Here is a 22,437-nt window from a genome sequence, read left to right as displayed (position 1 = left end):
GGCGTGTCCATGCCCCTGCCCCGCCCTCCCCTCCCTAGGGCGTCACGTGGGGCGGACGGAAGCACCCGGGGGGGTGGGCGCGCCCGGCCTGAGGCCGCGAGTTAGCTGGTGCGGATGAGTCTGTGGCTGCTCCGGAACGCCGGGTCCCCGTGTAGAGTCTTCGCTCAGAACAGGTCAGTGTGGTTGCCGGGACCTCCCCGTTGCGCTCCTTCCCCAAGTGTGGCCCGGAGTTTCCCATTCCGCAGAAGGGAACGCTGAGGCCCCGCGACAATTCTGTGCCGGCACCTACTTCCGCGGATGTTTCGGGTTGTGTTTTCAGTTCTGCTATTCAGTGGTGGGGATAGGGATCGCCTCCTCAAGGTGCGCTGTCCGGTCAGACTGTAGGCAAGAGGGCGAACCGGCGGGACCGGGAGCTTCCAGCCCTCAGCCCTATGGCATGAAGGCTCTCGGGATCCGGAGCCAGCTCTTCCCTGGACGCCTTGCTTTTCATATTTGTGAAATGAAGGCTCCCACCTCGTCGACAGCGGAGACCCCTACAGCTCTGCACATGGCAACGACCCTGTGCCCAGGACCTGGGCAGTGACCTTGGGAAGACTATTTCCGGTCTCTGCGCCCCAATTCCCCACCAGTAAATGGTGGCCTGGACTCCCAAGAGCCCCTACCTGGCCCAATTGCTGGAAAAAGGAGGTTTGTGTTCACACTGAATGGGGTCAAGGCAGCAGTGGGTTTTTGGGACTGGAGAGAGCAGACTTGGAGTTCAGCCTGCAGGGCATGGTGTGGGTGTTTAGTCCCAGATGGCCAGAGGTTTTTTTGGTGCTTGGGGGAACTTGGGTTAAAAGCCATCACCGTATGGCTTCTGGCGTATGCACACCATCCCCCAAAGCTCCTGCCCTGGGAGCCTTCCCTCATCCTCAGGCTTGGGGACAGGGAGGGCTGCGGGGTCAGGCAGATATGTAGAGGTACTCGGGTTACTGCGTGAGCACTGAGGTCCAGACAGAGGCACCCAGGATGCCTGTCCTCAGACAGCAGATAGTGCCCAGGCTAGGGGAGACCTCCCAGTAAGCTCATTACAGGTTAGAAGGATACTGGCAGAGTCACAAAGACAGATGCAGGTAGGCACTGAGGATCAGGGACTGGAGCTCTTGGAGGTCCAGGAAGGAGATGACTGGAATGGTCCTCAGCAGTTACGTGGCAATTCACAAGGATAAGGACCCTCCCGAGGAGGACATAGCTTGTGCAAGGGCAGGAACTTGCACGGAATATTTGAGGAATGGCACGGAAATGGGTATGGTGTGAAAGGGTGTCAGGGGCCAGGTGTAGAGAGAATTGACCCCCTGTCCCATGGCAGGTTTGGGATTGGCCAGACCTTGGCCTGGGGACTCTGCCTCCCCATTTGCCACTTGCTTACTGGAGTAGGGCAAGAGGGGCCTGTCCCAGGCAGAGTCCTGACAACTGGGGAGGTGAAAGTTGGCAGAGGCCACCAGGGGCTCAGATTGTACCCAGGCTTCACTGGGGCATTACCTTCTTGGTCCCAGCCTCACCCCGGTCACCTGTCAGGGTCCAGTCATGCTTGTCTGTACATCAAGCCTCAGCCCTTTGTGCAGGTTGCTTGTCTTCCCCCACCCCCAAAGTTTTCTCTCCTCCAAATGTCCCAGATCCTTTGGGGCTTCAGAAGTGGGCTGCCCTATTGCTGCCTAGCTTTTCAGTGCTGTGTAATGGCTCAGCTTAGCAAGGGCCTCCTTGGAGCCCTGCGGGGAAGGGGCCTGCAGCGCTAAGGGAATGTCTGGGACCTGGGGCAGTGTCTGTGCTGCTACCATGCCCCATGTGATTGCACACCCTTGGACATCTCAGTTCCTCAGAGCCTCCATTTCCCCATCTGCAGGATGGGCTGGTAAGCCCATGCTCCGAAAAGAGCCTGGTCTGGGCTGGAGCTGGGCCTGAGTCTAATCCTGCCCCCAGCAGTGAGTATTTGAATGAAGAAAAGGCAGAACTTGGGGGAAGGGGTCAGCTCAGAGGGGTAAGGGGCCTCGGAGAGTCCTAGGGTCTGGTGATGGACTAGCCCAGTACTAGGGCATCAGCTGGAAGAAGGGAGTCCCCTCTACTCTTCCTGGGGTTGGGGGGAGGGGCAAGGGGCTCTCCCCTCTCCATCCCCTTCTCCCTTTGGCCAAGCTCAAAGCCAGCGGGCTGATGCCCAAAACAAGTAGCTTCTGTTCCCAAGGTAGGGGGAGGGGAGGCAGGCCCTGGGCTCTAGCCCTGACCCTGCCTCTTCCTCCCCCCACCCCCCTTCACTCTGGATCTTAACCCTTGGAGGCCTGGGATGGGCCCTGGGCTGCTTGAGGTCTGGTACCCCTTGCCTACCAGCTGTGCCTTTTAACCTGCTTTAGGCTTCCAAGGTTTCTGTTGCAGTGGCGGCGGGGGGTGGGGGGGGGGTGTGCAATAGGACAGGAGCTGGAAATGGAGAAGGAAGGAGGAAATGAGGTGGGAGGAAGGCTGGAGCAGATATGGCCATGGCCAGTCAGTGACCGCTTGGCCCAGCTTTTTTCACAGATGGGGAGACTGAGGCCAAGGCCAGAGATTGGACCAGGGTCACACAGAGAGCTGTGGTGGGAGCCCAGACTGACCCTGACTCCTAGTCTGGCCCATCTTGGAACCTCCAGTAAAAGGGGAAGACACTCAGAGCTGAGTAATGGCTTCAGCCGGAATGACAGCGACAGTGAACATGCACACAGCACTGCTGCACTTGTTCTTACAATTTCATTTATCTGTTAGGGATGGGGTGGGGGGAGGGAGAAAGAGAGGGAGACAGACATGGATGTGTGAGAGAAACATCTACTGGTTGCCTTGCGCACACTCACAACTGGGGACCTGACCTGCAACCCAGGCATGTGCCCTGACTGGGAGTCGAACCCTTGACCTTTTGGCGCTCAGTCCACTGAGCCACACCAGCCAGGATGCAGGCACCTTTATGTATGTTAACCAGTTTCATCCTCCAAACAATCTTGGAAGTTAGGTTTCAATCTACAGAGAAAGAAACTGAGGCACCGAGTGGCAAAGTCACTTACCCAAGGTCACAGCAAAGAAGTGGTAGAGGCAGAATCAGGATCCAAGCTTTTGTTTACCGCTTTGGCCTGAATTCCCCTTCCCTAGTCTGACCTCACCCCGTGAGCTCAGTCCAGGGTCTCACTCAGTAAGGGGCTTTCCCCTGGTGGTGGCCAAGGCAGCAAGGTGTGACCTCAGCCCAGCAGACTGGGCCCTCCCTCAGAAGCAGAATCCACTCCCTTGGGCAGCCCCTGTCACTCCTCCTCTGGTCCCAGTCAGGCCAGACTCATTCCTTCCACGGCCCTGTGCAGAGGGGTCTTTGGTGTTTTAGGAAGGGGTTCTGCACTAAGGGTGGCCACTCCAATGGTCTGAACAGCAAAAGGATATGGGGGTCCTCAGAGATCCCCTATAAGTGCGCTACTGATAAGGCTCAGGGCTTGCTGCTGACTCCTGAGAGCCCCCGGCCCTGCCCAGAGAGGACAGCTTGTCCGCTGAACCTCACCCCTGTCAGGCCCCAGACCTGTGCATTCCAACCAGGGCTCCGGAGTGGACAGTCATAGCCCAAAGAGGCAGCCGACCCAGGTGTCAGGGACAGCCTGGGGGTGGAGGGCGATGCATGGTTGGCCTTCTGCATGACCTTCCTTCCTGTGGAATTTCTCTCCAGCTCATCCTTTGGAGTATGTCCAGAAGGGAAAAGTCTGTTCCATAATCAGGACATCTGTCCTAAACCATTGGGACAATCCGAGTAGCTGGAAGGGCATGTGGAGTTAAGCGATCAGTTTTATAACCACATTATTAAATAGTAGTAGTGAATCCTGGCTGGGGTGGCTTAGAGGATTGCGTGGCAGCCTATGAATCGAAGTGTTGCCGCTTCGATTCCCAGCTAGGGCACATGCCTGGGTTACGAGCCAGGTCCCCAGTTGGGCATGTGTGAGAGGCAACCAATCTATGTTTCTCTCACACACTGATGCTTCTCTCCCTCTCTCCCTTCCTTCTCTCTCTAAAAATAAATACATAAAATCTTTAAAAAATAGTAGTAATGATAGTAGTGGTAGCTACTGTTTCTTGGAAGCTCACTCTGTGCTAGGACCACTGAGCTAAGTATTTCATGTCATGGTTTCATTTACCATTTTCATTGCACAGATGAGGAAACTAAGGCCTGCAGAGGTTAAGTGATTTGCACAGGATTATCTGCTCCATAGTAGAGCCCTGAGCCTGGGTTTCTCTTGTTTCAGAGTGAGAACCCTGAGCGCTGGGAGACACTGCAGCCCAGAGGGGATCCAAACCTTGTCCCACCCTGGGTCCCACCCCAGTCGGGGTGGCAGGCAGGGACTGGAGGGCCACCTGCTCGGGTGACATTGCTGGTGACCAGCTGTGGCGATGGAATGCCTGTGAGGGCCCCCTGCTTGCAGGTTGAGCTGGCGGCTGTCAAGCCCTCAGCTCCTGTGGGCCCAGCCCTAGGATGAGCTCCCCCTGAGGTCTGCTCCCTGCTCTCATCCTGTCAGCTTGGCTTTGCTGAATGCAGCGGTTCTCCCAGAGCCCATCTTGTTCATGAGGACACTGACATCAGTAGGACTAAGTGACTTGCATGTGTGGTCATTCAGCCCAGGAAAGGGGAGAGCTGGGCCTGGGAGCCAGGCGGGGGGCTCCGAGGCCTGCATTCCACCCCCCTGCCTAAGGCCTGATCAGGGCCTCCTGAGACTCTGACACCCTGAGGTGCCTTCAGTCACTGCCTACCTTCCTTGTTGTATGGCCCAAGCCTTTCTTCCTGGCCAGACCAGGGGCCTGATTCTGCTCAAGGTGCCTGAGATCAGCTGGGTGTCAGTGACTAATTGAACAAACCTGGAAAAAATGGTTCCGGAACTAAGAGGGCAAGAAGCAGAGACCAGCTGTGGTCAGGAGTGTGGTGCCCAGGGTCGCAGGGGTCCAGAGGAGGAGTCAGGGCTCAGAGAGCCCGCCCCAGGAGGGAAGGCTGTGGTGAAGTCTTCCACCTTTCCTTATCTTGTTATCTTCGTGGTGGGGGTCAAGACTGTGAGCCAAAGGGGGTAGGAAGAGGAGGGTTCAGACCTCTCACAGCCACTTTTTATCCCTGTTCTCAGGGCAGGGAGACAGAGGTCAGCCTGGAATCTCAACTGCCCAAGCCCCCTGGGCAGCCTGGCCTCCCTCCTCCTGGCCATGCTGGGGTGGGTCCGCATCCAGGATGGGGGTGGGGGGCGGCAGTTGGGGGGGCAGCAGCAGGGCTGAGCTACCACTGCATATTTCTTCCCCAGGTGCCTGAGTCCCCTCTGCCCCCTTCCCTACCACTCCAGAGGGCATCGCCCTGCCCCTGGGCACCCCCTCTTTCTTCCCTTCCTTCCTACCATAATGCAGGGCCGGGGCTCTGCCTACAGTCAGGCCTGCAATCAGGAGTCCATGGTAGGTATGCCCCTGACCTTTGGCTCAGCGAGAGGCCTTGGGTCACTTATTTCCAGTGGACTTGGCTTCCCTGGAGCTTCAGGGAGGGAGCAGCAGCCCCTGGAACCTCCCAGGTCCATCAGCCCCAGGTGTGGACAGCAACCCACTACACAGGGCAGGTGAGAGGTGAGGCAGATTGAGGTGGGGGGCTTCTCCATGCCTCTCCACTCTCACCCTCCCTCTCCTTATATGGAGCAGTTGCAATTTTAGGATTCTGAGTCAGATCCTAGGTGTTAGGGATTCAAGATTCTAAGGTTTTATGTGCCTGCGATTCCCAGCTTCCAAATTTCCAAAATTCTAGGTTCTATGAGTCTCAAATTACTCACATATGAGTCTGTGGTATGACTCTCAAACCCTCAAATCGGGTAGGGTGGACCCTGAGTTGAGAGCTAGGTAGACTCTGCCACACCTTGGCCAGCTGGTGCCACACAGGTGAGGACTGGAGAGTTCCTCAGGGCCGCTTGGGGGGCAAGTCGGTCTCCAGGCTGTGTGTGCTCTGTGCATTCACCACCCGAGCGTACATACCCAACTGCCTGCTCTCAAGAAATCTGAGAACCAGGCCCTGCAAGGGACCTGGTGAGGAGGGGACAGACAGGGCCAGGCCTCCTTTTCATTCAATGGTGGTAGAACTGTCTTCCTGGATACCAGGATAGGACTGACAGATGGAATGCCCCAGGAGGGCTGGTGATTGGCTGGGTCACAGAGCAAGGTCTGGGCCACACTGCTGGGCAAAAACCAGTCCTCTGGGGACAGGATGTGGTTTGGCAGGCCCGGGGCCAGTCTTGGGGGTTGGAGTAGCAAACAGAGCCCAGAGCCCTGTAGCCTTCGAGTGTCTCACAGCACCTGCCCCAGCTGCTTCTGGTGCCCACTGGGCCTGTGGGCACAGCAGCTGCCCAAAAAGAGCCCTGGGCGTAGAGGGGGACCTGTCCCTGAAGGGGAGGCCTGTTGCCTCCTGTGAAGGAGATGCACCCCATCCTGCCCCAAGGAGCCCCTTCCTACTCCACAGCCCTCTGGGGGCACTCTGTGTGTGTGTGTGTGTGTGTGTGTGTGTGTGCTCGCGCACGCGCGCACGTACCTGTGCACTCTTGGGTCCACACACGCCCTTGAAGGTCCTGTGCTTTTCCCTGTGTGTGGGTGTGACCAGCAGTTGATGTCCTGCTGGGTAGGGGGAGGAAGTTCTTGGCTCTGCAGCCCTTGGTAGGTGAGCTGGGTGAAACTTTCACCCACTTGAGTGGGGCCCTTGCTCCAGATGGGCCGCTTTGTGGGTCTGCAGGTAAAATGCAACAACGTGTTCCCAAAGGCCTCCCTAGCCTGGTGGGGGAAAGGGACTGCCCTGAGGGCAGGGCTGGAGACTGCGCCTGGTCAGAGGGTCAGAGGACAGCGGACCAGCTCTGGGGCGGGGGCCTCTCTTGCTTGGTGCCACAGCCTCAGCGAAAGGCCTACCCCTGCCCTCAGACTGGGGCTGTTCCTGCTCCCTCTGTCTTCTCCTCAGCTTTAAAGATGGGCCTGCTAGGCCCAGGGAGGCTGAAGATCCGGGGATTGTCTGGTGGTTCTGTTCCAGGATGTGAACTAGGACACTTACCTGCCTCTACGGCCTGTGGCCTGAAAACCCACATTTATCAGTGCAGGGCCCACCTGGCCAGCGCGCTAGGAGGATGGGGTTGCTTCAGTATCTGGGAAGTCACCTGAGAGAAGCTCCCCTTCTTGGTTCTTTCAAGGAGCAGGGGGCTGGGGTGGGGCCGGGGAAGGCCTTGGTCTTGACTTATTGGGTGGCCCTGCTTGTGTTCTTGCCTCTCTCTGGGGTTCCCATTCCCCTTCTGGAAGTGGGAAAGGCTAGACTAGGTGGTCCCTACATGCCTAAGGAGCAGGTGGTTGTGGGGTGGGGAGGTCCTGGCAGAGAGGATAGTGCAAGCCAAGTAAGTCTTGGAGGTAAAGAGCCAGGCAGTGGGGCTGGGGGTAATGGGACAGGAGAGGAGGAGTGAGCTGCAGGAGCCAGAGGGTGGAGGCCTTTGAACCCCCGTGGGTGATGGGGAGCTATGGAAAGGGCAGGCAGGTAGTGGAGAGGCCTTGAGTTGGGGGCAGGGGGTGTTGGTCTCGGAATCTCCTGGAAGTCCAGGTGGTTCCGACCTGCTCTGGGGGGCATTGTAGGGGTGGGCAGCTCTGGGGGTCTGAGAATCAGCACTTTCTCCTGTGAACAAGGGGCCCCCAACCCAGCAGTGTTTATGGCCAGCACAGCAGGAAGTGGCTGGGGCAGCCTCAGAGGCAGAAATACCTGTCAGGCTTAGCCATGGAGGGTGCCAAGGGCTCTCAGAATCGAATCTCTGACACCTGACTCAGCCGACCATTTCCCTCCCTACCCTTGTCACAGGCCCGAGTCCCAACTCAAGCTCCTGACCCCAGTGAGCCAGGCCTTTGTAGATTTCCATTCCTCCATTCTCCTTGTGGCTGGGCGTTGCTAGCCACGGGGGACAGAACTGTGAATGAGACAGTGTCCCGGCCCTCCAGCTGAGACTGACAGTGAACAGTAAATATAGAATACAGTGTCCCAGTAGTGGTGAGTGGGATGCTGAGAAATGGCACAGGGTCGGGGGATGGGGACTGGTGGGGGCACTTTTTAGGGAGGATGGCCGTGGAAGGCAGGCCTTGTGTTCGAGCAGGTGCTGGGCAAGCGTGGCCGTGAGTCACGTCGGTGGCTGCCAGAGCCTTCCAGGCAGAGGGAGCCCCAGGGCCCACCCCTGAGGTGGGGCGCGTGGAGTAACAGCAGGGGGGTGGGAGGCGGCAGGGACGGAGCAGCCGGCCTGGTGGGCCATGCCTGTGCTGGCTTTGGGGTCCTCTCTGGGGCAGGTGGGACGTCCCTGGGAGTGACGACCGGTCAGACTGGGGATCTGTTTTGAGGGCCTACATTTATTCCTCATAAGCCTGCAAAGTGGAGTTGCCACAATCCCCGTTGTGCAGGTGACGAAACGGACTCAGAAGAGCCGTGGATTTCCAAGTCTCACAGCAGGAGGAACCCCTGCCTGCCTGCCTGCCTGTCCCCCCATGCGTGGTCTGGGGCACCCTGCCGCCCTTTGTGGCGTCCCGTTGCCTGGTCATCAAGGGCGAGTGTCTCAGCATGGCCCCCCAGGCCCTCTCAGCTGGCCAACCGCCCCGCTCCCTGCCTCTCTGGTGCCCTCTGAGGAGATGGAGTGGAAGCAGGGCCCAGGCAGCCCGTGGGTCCGATTCTGGCTCGTGTCATTTTGGGCAAGCCATCCGCTTTCCAACATTGTCGGGGCAGGGGTGTCCAACCTGCCACCCGCGGGCCGCATGCAGCCCAGGGTGGCTATGAATGTGGCCCAACACAAAATAGTAAGCCTGTTTAAAACCTTTTTCTTGCTCATCAGTTTTTGTTAGTGTTTGTGTATTTAATGTGTGGCCCAAGACAACTCTTCTTCCATTGTGGGCCAGAGACACCACAAGCTTGGATGCCCTGGGGGAATTATGTGAAACAATCCGTGTAACGTGTTTAGCACATGCCTGGTAGGTGGTAAGCACTCCCTAACCACGATCTTTAAGCAGGTAAGGCTGGATGATAAGTGGGTTGGAATGTTCCCTCTGAGTTGGGGAGGCGGGGCCTCATCGGGATCTTTCCCATCCACTGTCTGATTACCCGGCGGAGGAGGCTGAGGTCACACATCTAATTGCAGACTGGGCTGGTGGGGCTGGTCCCCTCTCCCTCTCTCCCTTCTGGCCCCGCCCCCGCCCATCTGGTCACCTCCACCCACCAGCACAGCCGCTTCCCCTTTCAGGTGCCAGCAGCGTGGGGCCACTTATCTTCCGGCTCCGGCTTCTCCGTTTCAGGGGCCACTCAGGGAGAGGACGAGTTCAGGTCTCTCTTCTCCTGGGCTGCTCCTTCAAGTCTCTCTCCCGGGTGGGTGCATGTCAGGTTCCTGGTCACTCAGAGGGTGGAGTCCAGCAGCCCTCTTCCCCTCCCCTGTCAGGGCCAGGGATGGCCCTCAACTCCTCTGGTGAGTGGGGGGCGGGGGGGCCTGGCATGTGGCTCTGGTACTGTCCACTCTTGCTGCCTGGGAGTCTGTTGTCCGCAGGGCACTCCCACCCCCCTTGTGGTTAGCCTCTTTCTTCCTGTTTATGCCTTATTTACAGTGTTAAGGGGGCAGTGGTCACAGAGGAGGGTCTTCCCGCAATTACCTGGAACACCTCAGGCTTCCCCTTGGCCAGCAGTTTTGGTTGGGGAGGCACTCCCTGCCCTACCTGGGAAGTCCCCAGCCCAATAGGGTGTGTCTGTGACTGAGGGCAGAGGGCCAGTGCAGGGCCAGTGCAGAGCCGGGGCTCTCCTGGTGGGAGTGCCCCAGGTCTCCACAGGCGCTGTGGGGCTGGCTGGGTCAGCCTTTAAGGTGGGAGGGCCTGGGTGAGGCCTGAAGAGGGACTGGTGGGGGGCGTGGGGAAAGGTGGATGTGAGTCAGGGGTGTGGGTTTAGGGTTCCAGTTAGGACTCTGCCTTGTGGCAGGTTGGAGGTGTAGGTTAGAGGGTGCCCTGGCTGCGGGTGGGGGAAGGGCAGGAGGCAGGGAGGAGAGCCGAGGGGTCCAGGCGGACTGGGGAGGCCTGCGGTGGACAGGGGCAGTGGGGATGGAGAGGAAGGGGATGTGTCAGTGTCAGCGTCGTGGTAAGGAGGCGGCAGTTAGGGGAAAGTCCAGGCATGGCCCGAGGGATCCATCTGGGGGTGGGGGGTCCACGGTAGGGCTGAGGGGGATTCAGATGTCACAGCTCTTTGACAAGGCCTAGAAACCAGACCATGTGACTTTCAGTGTCGTTTATTTGCAGTCGAGATACTTCAGACCTTCGCACTGCATCCTCACGCCTTACTCCCTGTCTGACCCTCTCCAGGTGGGGCTCGGGCATGAGGGACTCCTGGGTGGGGTTTGGGGGGATGTGGGGTAGGGTCAGGAGCTGTTATAGGACAAACCGCAGGGACCCGGAGGCTCTCGTGTTTACTGATGGATCTCAGCCGCTTCCCATTTGAAAGTCCACTTTGTCCCTGCCCCTGGGTCCCGGTGCGGGGACCTGATAAACTGCGCCTTAGACCTTTGGGAGGGTGAGCCGGTCAGGGGACGGAGCAGGCTTTGGGTCTCAGTTTCTCATTCTCCCGTCCAGGGAACCGGCAGTTTTGCTTACAGCAGCTCTCTTGGTGGTCTGTTCGTGTTGTATCTAAAATCACAAAGCTGCTCTGTAACGACAGTTTGAGGAACAAACTCAATTCTAACAGACTTAAATACTTTTCTCATTTTGTCTTCTAATTATAAAGTGATTCCCAGCTGCACAGACTTGGAGCAGGACAGGCCTGAAGGCTGCAGGAAGTGGCAGTCTTTCGGGGCTAGGGTGAGAGTGAGGGCCAGTCCTGAGACCCAGGTCAGGGGTGTCTGCGGTCGCTGAGTCTTATTCTTGCTTTAAGGTTTCTCTATTTATTTATTTACTGTTAGAGGGGAGTGGAGGGAGAAAGCGAGGGAGAAAAACAGTGTGCGACAGGGACATCCATCCATTGGTTGCCTCTTGCGCGGCCTGGCCCGCGACCCCGGCACGTGCCCGGGTGGGACAGTGAACTGGTCACCCTTGGGTTCGCAGGCCTGGGCCGGCATGCAGTCCACTGAGCCACGCCAGCCAGGAGGCACGTAGTCTCTGATGTCCTTTGGTCATTGGTAAAACTCGATTTACTGTCCACAGGTCAAGGAGGTGGTTAGAATACCCTGCCCGTTGCCGAGCCTGCCGTGTGGGGGTGTGCATGCTGTGCGCCACCCGGGGGTGCCTGCCGGGAGCCCTGGTGTGGGGGGCTCCTGAGGCAAGAGGCATTTTTTGATTTGCTCAGCGGCCCTGTGTAGGTTGGAGGCAGCCTTGCTTTATCTGGAGAGGGGAGCTGGTAAATTCAGTGTGGGATGAGCACTGTGTGGTGCCCGAGCCCACCCAGGAAGAGGTCCAGGGGATAGTGGGGTGTCTGGTCCTGAACCCCGGCGGGAGAACAAGGTGGGAGGCAGGGTGTGGTGGTCACTGGTGTCTGGGGTAACTGAGAGCTCCAGGGTGCTGAGGGGGTCCAGACTAGAGCCTGGCTACAAGATCAACACCAAGGGCCCCTTGGGGCTAGGAACCGGAAGTGTCTGTCTTAGCAGCGTAGGAGAGAGCAGATGACCAATGTGTCTGCTAGTACACACCTGGTGACATGTCACAGTCATCTGGATGACAGCTCTGCTTTGTGGAGGGGGAAGCTGAGGCTCAGAATGTGACCTGACTTGCACAGGGCTTCAGGTACGAGGAGGTGGAGCCAGGACTGGAACAGGACTGGCCCTGTGTTCTGCAGGGAGGGGGCTCTGGCCTGGAGCCCAGGGAGTTGCCAGTGGTGCCACCAGGCCACTGATGTGGCTCTTTATGCGCCTAGGCCCTGGGGGCCCCCGACTCAGTCCTCGCTGGCCCGAGGGCTGCTTCTTGACCTCCCCCACTGCTCCTGGGACGCCTGTGGCCACAACACAGATGGGATGGGGCAGAAAATTGGTACAGGGCAGAGATTCGGGGCTGGGGCAAGGCAGGGGCCTCCTTGGGACCAGTTTGCAGTTGCCTCCAGTCCCTGAGAAACAGAAAATGGGCTTCTCGGCCCAGGGGTCAGGCAGCTGTGCACCTGCTTGCTGCCTCGCCCGGGCTGTGGGGAGCTGGCTTCTGCAAAGCTGCAGGAGCCCCTTCTGCACCCTCCGGCTGGGAGCCCAGCCCCACCTAGTTCCTCATCTGGAAGGGAAGTGTCTCCGAGGTGCTTTGCCTCTGTTAGTGGAGTACTGAGAACACCCTGCAGACTGAGGGAGGCCTTGCCCATAGGTATCCCCTGGTGACTGGGCTGGAGGGAGGAGAGTAATGGACATCGGGGCCTCTGGTGCAGTTGTACGAAGTCCAGCTATTGGTGGGGAGAGTGGGGAATGAAGGCTGTGTGTGTGTGTGTTCGCACGCATGCACGCAGATCCGTGTGACTGCTGGGTCTGGTGGGACGTGTGTGTCCCTGTTGGCGGTGTGAGGTGTGCATTTGCGGTATGGGTGGGGTGTGGCCTGGCCAAAGCTGAATGGGTGGGGCCCTCGGTTCCTGTGTGGGGAGCTCTGAGGGGTTTCCTGAGGTCTGGACGCTGGGGTCCCTGCTCAGCCTGCCTGGGGTGGGGGATGTGCAGGGGAGAAAATGGTGGGGGTGGGTAAGCTCAGGTCTCAGGTCTGGACCCCTGAGCCTGCCTTCCTCCCCTCCTCTTCCCCACACTGTGGGCCTTCCCTTGAACCCAGAGCCCAGCTTAGTGTGGAGGGGCGATCTGAAGATGCAGCTGAGGCAGGGTGTTGGCTGCAGGGCCTCCAGTAGTGAGTGTGGAAGGACTTAGGACCTGCAAGGCTGCCCTGGCTTAGGCCAGACCCACTGGTGCGGGTCAGAATGCACCAGGTGCTGTCATCCATGTGGTCAGCAGGCCGTGTGGACACCCGAGGGAGGGTCTCCAAACCTCTCTGCATGTCACTACTGTCTCTCCACATTCTCTGTTCCTGCCCCACTGAAACCCCCAGTGGCTGCATTGTCAGGTCCTAACCTGTCCCTGGGCCTTGCACACGTGGTTTCCTTTGCTTGGAAGGGCACGCTCCTCTGTGCCCTTCAAGGCCCGTTCAGGAGTGCCCTCTGGAAGCCTTGCCTGCCTCACCGGATGGCAGTGGTCACATCCTCTACGGGCCCTGTTGGCCCTTAGCACCTGCCCTGGGTGGATTTTCATCTCACACAATCTCCATGAAATGGGGTGAAAATACCAGGCCTTGGGCTTGTTATGAGGGTGACGGAGATGAAGGTGGAAATTGGCAGTGGCTGGGTGCGAGGTGAGCACTTAGCGAATGAAGGAAACGGTGTGTGCCTGTCCCTGAGGAAGGCTCTGGGCCGCCCTCCTGCTGGCCTGTCAGAACTGGTGTGTCTCTTCAGCAGTGGGCAGGGATGGCGCTGGGGACACACTGGGCTGGGACAGAGAAGGGGCGAAAGGGTTTAAACTCTGCCCTTGGGGGTTATAAACTCTGCCCTTGGGGGTTAAAGTGGTGGTTAGAGACAGAAGGGTGACCGCTGTGGCTCCAGCAAGAGGGATGCGGCCAGACCTGAAAAAGGGTTAGAGACTCCAGATGACCCTCACTTGCCTCAGGACTGAGTGCTCTGTGAGCCTAGTCAGGTCCTGAGCTCTACTGTGGAGGCAGGGGGCACATAAAGGGGTGCAGACTCCCAGGGCACCCCAGGCCAGGTTAGGGGTTGGATGGAGATAGACCCCCACAAATAGAACAACCAGAAATAGAATAGAAGCAATTCTGAGCTGCATGGCCCAGTTTCTGAGGCCTAAGAGCCCAAGGGCAGTCAAGGAGAACTGTCTGAAGGAGGCAATATGTAGTTAGTACCTGAAGGTGAAGAAACTTTTGGGGGCTCCTGTGTACCAAGCTGGTGCCTGATGCAAAAAAAAAAAAACACCCCGAAATGGAGGGAGCTGTGGGCCAGCTTAGCCTGGCTGGGGCTTGGGGTATGTCACAGGCAACTTGGGCAAGTCACTTCCTCCTTGTGGGTGTTTGTTTCTGCATCTGTAAATGTCAGGGCTGGAGCAGGTTGAATGACAGTCCCAGTGGCTGGACTTGAGGGCACGGGGACTGTGGGAGGCCTTGAGCAGTGGCAGGACGGGTTGGCACAGCAGAGGAGGGCTGGAGGGAGACGGGGAGAGGCAGGCACAGGGTGGAATGGAGGGGTGTTGAGTCCCAAGCGCTGGGTCTCTGGGATGGGGATGGAGGAGAATCCCCCAGCTTGTGGCCATGCTGTCACAACAGGACAGCACTCCCCTCTGACTGGGTCCCTGCCTCTCTGGGGGTGGAAACTCAGTGATGTGCCATAGCAGCTGAGGGGCTTAAACCCGTGGGGGAAGGGGACACAAGAACTCAGTAATCAAGATAAGTAATATATTTTTTAAAGTCAATATAAAATGAAAAAGTCCAAAATAAACAAAATATCCAAATTTTAAATAAAGAAGTTCAGTATTGCTGATTCTTTCTTTGCCTCAGGCTCTGGCATGGCTCAGCAGGGCACTGCTCCAAACTTCTTTTTTTAAGGAGCTGCCTCCTCCAGGAAGCCTTCCCTGACCCCTGGTTTGGTGAGGGCCATGTGGGCTGTTTCTGCTGGCTGGGTGATATCTGATCCCACCCCCCACCCCCTGAGGTTCCTGGAGGGCAGGTCTGAGGTCTGGCTCCTGCTCCCAGTGTCTGGAATGGAGCTATCCTAGAGGGTTGTAAGTGCGGAGTTGCTGAGTCTGACCTTGGCCTGAAGTCTCTGGTGCAGGAGTAGGAACTTGAGAGAGGCCCAGGATGGGGCTGGGCCCTTTGCACATCAGAAGTGGTTTCCTGTTTTCCAGCCCTGGTCATTCCCATAGCAGGGTTGAGGTCATCATCAGGCAGTCCACGTCGAACCAACCTGTATAGCAGGGGCTCAGTTGCTCGGTCAGTGTTAATTGTCATTTTTGAGAGGCAGTGAGCAGAGTGGTTAAGAGTCTGGAGCTGCACCATCCAACAGAAATATAATTTGAGGCAAGTGCAATTTAAAATTTTCTAGTACATGTTAAAAGAAACATGAAATTAATATTAATAATATATTTTATTCAAATAGCCAACATATTGTTCCATTACAAAATAAGTAGAAAAAAATTATTGAGATTGTTTATATTCTTGTGTGTGGGTTTTTTTTTTCCGTACTAAGAAGAACACTGATGGGCAAGAGGAACATTGATTGGCTGCCTGTTGCAGGTCCCCAGCCAGGGACCTGGCTGGCCTGCAGCTCAGACACGTGCCTGGATGGGAATCAAATCGGCACCCTTTCGGTTTGCAGAGTGATGCCCACCCACTGAGCCACATCAGTCAGGGCTCCAGTGTGTATTTTGTAAAAAATACACTTTATTGATTATGCTATCACAGTTGTTCCAATTTTTCCCCTTTTGCCCCCCTCCACCTGGTACCCCCATTCCCTCCAGCAGTCCCCTGCCTTAGTTCATGTCCAGCATTGTGCATGTAAGTTCTTTGGCTTCTCCATTTCCTATACTGTTCTTAACATCTCCCCTGTCTATTTTGTACCCACCAATTTGTATTTCTTAATCCCTGCACTTTGTCCTCCGTGGTCCCCCTCCCCTCTCCCAGCTGATAACCCTCCAAATGATCTCCACATCTATGATTCTGTTCCTGTTCTGCTTGTTTGCTTAGTTTGTTATTTGGATTCAGAGATTGATAGTTGTGAATTTATTGCCATTTTAATGTTCATCATTTTGATCATCTTCTTTTTAAAGTGTTTGCTTTTAAGATTTATTTATTTATTTTTTAGAGAATGGGGAAAGGAGGGAGAGAAACATGTGTGGTTGTCTCTCGAGTGTCCCCTACTGGGGACCTGGCCTGCAGCCCAGGCATGTGCCCTGACTGGGAATGGAGCTGGTGATCCTTTGGTTCGCAGGCCAGCACTCAATCCACTGAGCCACACCAGCCAGGGCTGATCATCTTCTTTTTCTTATATACTGTAATTCCCTTTAGCATTTCATATAATGACAGCTTGGTGATGATGAACTCCTTTAGTTTCACCTTGTCTGGAAAGCATTTGATCTGCCCTTCCATTCTAAATGATAGCTTTGCTGGATATCTAGGTTGTAGGTGCTTGCTTTTTATCACTTTGAAGACTTCTTGCTAGTCCCTTCTAGCCTGCAACGTTTATTTTGAGAAATAAGCTGACGGTCTTATGGGAACTCCTTTGTAGTTAACTGTCTCTTTTTCTCTTGCTGCTTTTAAGATTCTCTCTCTCTTTTTTTTTGTAGAGAGTAAAGTTTTTATTCACTCTCCAAGAAAGGAAAAGGGCATAGTGTTAAGATTCATCTTTAATATTTTGCATTTTTAATTATGATGTGACTCAGTGTGTTCCTCTTTGGGTCCCTCTTGTTTGGGACTCTCTGTGCTTCCTGGACTTGTATGTCTATTTCCTTCACTGAATTGGGGAAGTTTTCTTTCATTATGTTTTTCAAATAAGTTTTCAATTTCTTGCTCTTCCTCTTCTGGCACCCCTATAATTCAGATGTTGGCATGGCTTAAAGATGTCCCCGAGGTTCCTAAGCCTATCCTCTTTTTTTTTTAATTCTTTTTTCTTCCTGTTCTGATTGAATGGTTTGTCCTTCACTGTGTTCCAAATCATTGATTTGATTCTTGGCTTCATACCCTCCACTGTTGTTTCCCTATAGATTTTTCTTTATTTCACTTAATGCAAACTTCATTTCTGCCTGGGTCTTTTTTTATGCTGTTGAAGTAGCCAGTGAGTTCCTGGGGCATCCTGATAACCAGTGTTTTGATCTGTGACAGGTTACTTATATTCATTTTGTTTAGTTTTTTTTCTGGAGTTTGTTCTGTTCTTTCATTTGGGCCATGTTTCTTTGTCTCTTCCTTGTGGCACCTTCCCTGTGTTTGTTTCTGTGTATTAGGTACAGCTGCTTTGACTCCCTGTCTTAGTTGCATGGCCTATTATACAAAAGGTACCTGTAAATTGTATGGGGCGGAGCCTTAGGTAATCACCAGGGTGGTGCAACCTGTCTCACTGCTCTGTGGCTCTGTGTGGGGGAGGGCTTGGAGAGAGGACAGTGCCGCTGCCTGGTCTCTGGAATTTTGCCCGGGAGGAAGCTGTCTCCCCCGCACTTGCCCAGTTGTCAGTCATTTCACTTCCTGCCCACATGCCAGAGGTGCCCTTCTAGATGTTGCCCTGGTGCTGAATGCCAGAGTTAGTAGGTCTGCATGAATCCTAAGTCTGTTGTGGAGTTTCTTCTTGGCTGGTGTGTCTCAGTGGATTGAGCATGGGCCTGCAAACCAAAGGGTCACTGGTTCAATTCCCAGTCAGGGCACGTGCCTGGATTGCAGGCCATGACCCCCAGTAGGGGGCATGTGAGAGGCAACCACACATTGATGTTTCCCTCCCTCTCTTTCTCCCTCCCTTCTCCTCTGTCTAAAAATAAATAAATAAAATAATAAAAAAAGAGGAGTCTCATGAGAATCCTGCAGTTTCTTCTGGCCTCCCAACCCCCCATTGGTTTTTACAGCCAGAAGTTGTGGGACTTATCTTCTTAGCACTGGAACCCTGGGCTGGTCTGGGGCTGGGATCCCTCACTGCTGAGGTATCCCTCCCGATTTTTATCCCCACCCGTGGATGTGGGACCACCCTTCCCTGTTTCTGCCCCTTTCCATTCCACTCCACACCTCTCCACACCGCTGCACCTCTCTGCGTGTCTCCGTGTCTCGCCACTCCCACCATCTGTGCCAGTGTGGCTTTTAAAATCCTGGGTTGTTGGACTTCCACACAACTTGACTTGCTGACAGTTCTGGGTGGTGCTCGTTTTGTAGTCTAGTTGTGTTCTTGGCTGTGGTTGTGCGAGGAGGCGAGGCACATTTACCCACGCGTCCGTCTGGACCGGTGGTCTCCAGGGTGTGTTTGAGATGGCACACTTCATTCTGCGGGTCCATGCTGTATTCACACTGCCCCTGTCCTCACTGTGCGATGTTGGGCAAGCTGTTTAAACTCTCTGTGCCTCAGTTTCCTTATCTTGATGGTATAAGTTACGTACCTCATACGGTTGCTATGAGGATTAAACAAATTGATACAGAGTGCTTAGGTACTTGGCATACAGGAAGGACTATTTATGTTGTCTATTTTTTAAATTCTCATTTGAGTAGCATTGCCATTTTTTGCCAATTCTTTCTGAAGTACTAATTACTTAAAATTTATTTTTAAAATATTCACTTTTGAAACATACCCCTATTTTAGCTGTGTCCTGAGAGATAATGGTTGAGTCCACCTGAGATAAATACCTGACTAGTACATTACAAAGCCATCGTGCAGAGCCTAGCAGTTTGCCGCTGACCCCGCCCCTGTGGCAGGGAAGGTGGCTCTGCCCAGGACCTGCACGTCCCACCCCCCTCCCAAACAGAGCCCGGCAGTCCTCGCTGGCTGGTGGTGTGCCTGCAGGGATGGCTTGTTTCCTTCTCTGGGCTGGGAATGCTTCTTTTGACCCCTGTCCCCTGGCCTCTGTGGTCTCATGGCCCTGCCTCAGTTGCAGCCTCTCTGTTCCTACCCCATCCCCTGACTTCCAGGTTTAGTGGAGAGGGTTCTGCCTCCTTGGGTCTCCCCAGGGTCGCCCACCTCTCTGACAGGCCCTGTGTTGTGGGGAACTGCCTCCTCAGTCCTGGGGCTGTGTGCGCCTCCCCCCTGGGGTCTTCCTGGGGCCGTGCCCAGCCTCCTGGCCAGGCCAGGGGTTTCTACCACAGCCCGCTCCCTGCTCCCTACCGTTGGTCCTGGGGGAGGGCCAGGCAATAAGGAGTCTTGACTCCCCTTTAAGACAGGCCTGCACCTCTGGGCAGGCCCGTCTGCTGGCCTCCTCGCCCCCCACCGGAAGGCCCTGGCTTCCACTAGGCTCCCTGCACCCTCCCCTCTTCTTCCCCCCTCTGCCCTCTTCCCCATCTCTCACTCTCTTCCCTCTCTTGCCTTTTCCCCCTCCCTCTCTCCCTTCCTCCTCCGCCTTCTTCCCTCCACCCTCCTTCCCCATCCCCATCGCCCTCCTCTTCCTTTTGGCATCTCCCAGCTCCAAAGGGCCTTGCCTCATGGACTTTCTCCTCTATTGTCCTTGCAGCTTCCGCCTCAGGCCAAGATGAGCTGCTGTTCGGAGTAGCTGCGCCCTCCGGGAGGACCAGTGTCCTGGGCAGCCCAGCAGGTGAGTTGGGGGGGGTGGGCTGGGTATGGTGGGCTAAGCCCCAACACAGGTCAGGGAGGAGACTTACTGGAGGCAAGACCTGAGGGCCCATTTCCCATTTTGAAAACAGGTTGAGAGGCAGAGAGAGGGGTGAGGCCCAGAGACTTTGAGAAGAGCCTCCCAGGTGGGCTTCCAAGGGTGGGCGAGGCCGGGGGGGTGCGGGTCCAGTGGGGGGGTGGGGTTTCAGGGTGAGTCTGTGGGTGTGTGGATGTGTATCTGCTTATTTGATTTCCTTCTGTGCCTGGTGAGTTACCGTGTCTTTCTCATTCCAGATGATCACATTTTCTCTTGAACTGTATTTCTGTTTTTGAAAAATGGTACAAAACTAAAAAGAGACAGGGTACAGTGAAAGGAAACCTTCCCTCTCTTGCCTTCCCAGCTGCCAGTGCCCACTCCTCCACAAAGGCAGTTTCTTACGCATTGCATCGGAGGCCTTCTGTGTATGGGTGCTACACCTGTGTTTTCTTGTGCTTCTAAAGTTAAAGGTATTGAGGTAGCATTGGTTAATTGTATAATAATTTATAATTACATAAATTTCAGGTGTACAACATTGTATTTTGATATCTGTATTCTCTGCTCTGTTGCATGCTCACCACCCCAAGCCTAGTTTTGTTCTATTGCCTTATATTCGCCCCCTTTTCGCAGTTCACCCTCTGCCACCTCCCTTCTCTGGTGACCTCCGTTCTGCTGTCTGTATCGCTGAGTCTGTTTTTGTGTGCTTTGTTAGTTTAGTTGTTACTTGTTTTATATGTCACATGTGAGTGAAATTGTACAGTTTTTGTCCTTCTTTGACTTTGCACTTAGTATAATACTCTCAGGATCCGTCCCTGTTGTCATGAATTGCAGTATTTCATGCTTTTCATGGCTGGGTAACATTCCATTGTACAGAAGCACTGAATCTTCCCTACCCTTTCCCCTGTCGGTGGACATACAGGTTGTTTCCATGTCTCAGCTATTGTAAATAAGGCTGCAGGGAACATAGGGGTGCCTGTGTCTTTACGAATAACTGTTTCCATGTTTTTGGGTAAATATCCAGAAGAGGAATTGCAGGGTCATATGGTAGTCTTATTTTAATTTTTTGAGGAACCTCCGTGCTCTTTCCCATGGTGGCTGCACCAGGGCACATTCCCGCCAGGAGTGTAGTGCACGGGGCTCCCTTCTCCCCACGGGCTCTCCAGCACGTGTCGTTCTCGTCTTTCTGAGAGCAGCCTTTCCAGCAGGTGTCAGGTGACGCCCGTTATGGTTTTGATGTGCATTTCCCTGATAACCAGGGATGATGAGCATTTTCTCAAAAATGTTTTCTTTTTCTTTACCCAGATGTTTACATCATAAAACACTTTTCTGCATCTTGCTTTTTCACTTACAGATAAATCTTTAGTATCATTTGACATGCCCTTTATTTTTTAAACTTTTTAAAAAAGATTTTATGTATTTATTTTTAGAGAGAGGGAAAGAAAGGGAGAGAAACATTCACCGGTTGCCTCTCACATGCCCCGGATCAGGGACCTGGCCCGCAACCAGCCCTGACCAGGAATCCTGCTGGTGATCTTTCAACCTGCCCGTTTGCAGAAGGACACCCAACCTACTGAGCCACACCAGTCCGGGCTACATGTACTTTAGACTTTGCCACCGGGAAATTTTATTCATTTATTTATTCATTCATTCATAATATATATTTTATTGTTGTTCTATTACAGTTATCACAATTTTTCTCCTTTGCTGTCTTCTGCCCATCCCATCCTACCTCACCTCCCACAGACAGTCCTTGTCCATGTCCATGTCCATGTCCATGGGTCGTTCACACATGTTCCTTGACTGGTCCCTTTCCCTTCCTTCCACCCTCATTCTTCCAGAGGTAGCTTGACTCTGGAGGAACCGATGACTTTATGTTGAGAGCTGGCCTATCCAAGACATCCAGTGTATTTCTGTTTGTGTCTTCCTTTGGGGCTCTCATTAACCTTTTAAAAAATATTCATACATTTCATAGTTTAGGTGATGGAAAAATATGTGGAGTGGAAAGGCCCCCCACCAGTCCGAGGTGGGCTTCCAGGGTGGGGCCCACCCGTGTGTGTCTGCAGTCGTGTGTTTTGTAAATCTGTACAAAAGTAAGGTATTCTTTTTTTTTTAATTAAAAAAATTTTAATGGAGATTTCATTGACACATAGCATTATATTAGGTTCAGGCATTATAACAATGATTTGATATATATATTGTGAAATGACAAATTAAGATACTTGGTATTCTTTTTCTTAAAGAGGACCCCTGGGTTGTATCAGCCTCAGGCCGAGGGAAGCCTGGCTCGGCGCCTGCTCCCCCGGCCCGCTGGCCCGCATTCCCCCTCCTCCGGGCAGCCGGCATCGCCTGGTCTGCTGTGCATCTTTCAGAGAGATCTTGCACATCTGCCACTGGATGCGCACTGTTCTGTCCTCTCCCTTGGTGTTTCCTTCCCCTACATAAAAGGCAGAATGTTATACACACTGTTTTGTGCCTTCCTTTAGTCACTTATCAACAGCATATTTTGGAGGAGTTTCCTCATGCTGTATAGCAGCTCAATATTCTGTATGACTGCACTGTAATTTAGTTAACTGTTCTCTGTTTTATGGATGTTTTGACGGTCTCTGCCCTTTTGTTATTCTGCACAGCATTATAGCCACACTGTCTGTAAGTGTCACTTTGGGTGTGTGCCAGTGTGACTGTGGGGTGAGCGTCCAGGGACGGCCGGGCACGAGGGCAGCAGCTCTGGGGTTTCCCACCTGCTGTGGCCTTGCCCTTCCCGGGGGCATCCAGCCTGCCTGTCGCCACTGTGTGTGGGCAGTGGAGTTCTTTTCATCTGTTTCAGAGCCATTTATAGTTCCTTTCTGTGGATTTCTCTGTCCATGTCCTTTGCTCATTTTTCTTTCAGGTTATTGATCTGTTTCCTATTTTTAGGCAATTTTCAGTTTTTGGGAAACTATGTTTGGGATATGAACGGCAGATTGCCCCTAGTTTGTCATTTATCTTTTGGCTTTGCTTACGGTGTTTTTTATCATGTGGGAATGTTTGATGTTTATATAGTTGAATTTTTCACTTCTTTCTTTATCCTTCTAGGTCTGTGTCATTTCCAAAAGGCTTTCGCTCTCTG

At 54.3% G+C, this 22,437-nt stretch overlaps 1 protein-coding gene across 5 annotated transcripts in view; it reads left to right on the top strand.

The window, feature by feature from the left end:
• Positions 1–31: 31 nt before the first annotated feature.
• ARAP1 (ArfGAP with RhoGAP domain, ankyrin repeat and PH domain 1) overlaps positions 32–22,437 on the top strand; it is a 67,330-nt gene continuing 44,924 nt past the window's right edge. For 3 of the 5 annotated variants that reach the window (XM_045817930.1, XM_045817932.1, XM_045817927.1), the window contains exons 1-2: positions 33–173; positions 19,197–19,277. The gene's annotated coding sequence lies outside the window, so the exon portion shown is untranslated. Of the gene's footprint in view, positions 174–9,308; positions 9,498–19,196; positions 19,278–22,437 lie in introns of those variants that run through there. The other 2 variants (XM_045817931.1, XM_045817928.1) reach the window with 2 other exon arrangements.

This window comes from Phyllostomus hastatus, unplaced genomic scaffold, assembly GCF_019186645.2.
Source record: "Phyllostomus hastatus isolate PE091 unplaced genomic scaffold, TTU_PhHast_1.1 phas_scaffold_317, whole genome shotgun sequence".
Classification (NCBI taxonomy): domain Eukaryota; kingdom Metazoa; phylum Chordata; class Mammalia; order Chiroptera; family Phyllostomidae; genus Phyllostomus; species Phyllostomus hastatus.
The sequence above is the reverse complement of the archived record's forward strand: the minus strand, read 5'-3'. Positions and strand labels throughout refer to the sequence as shown.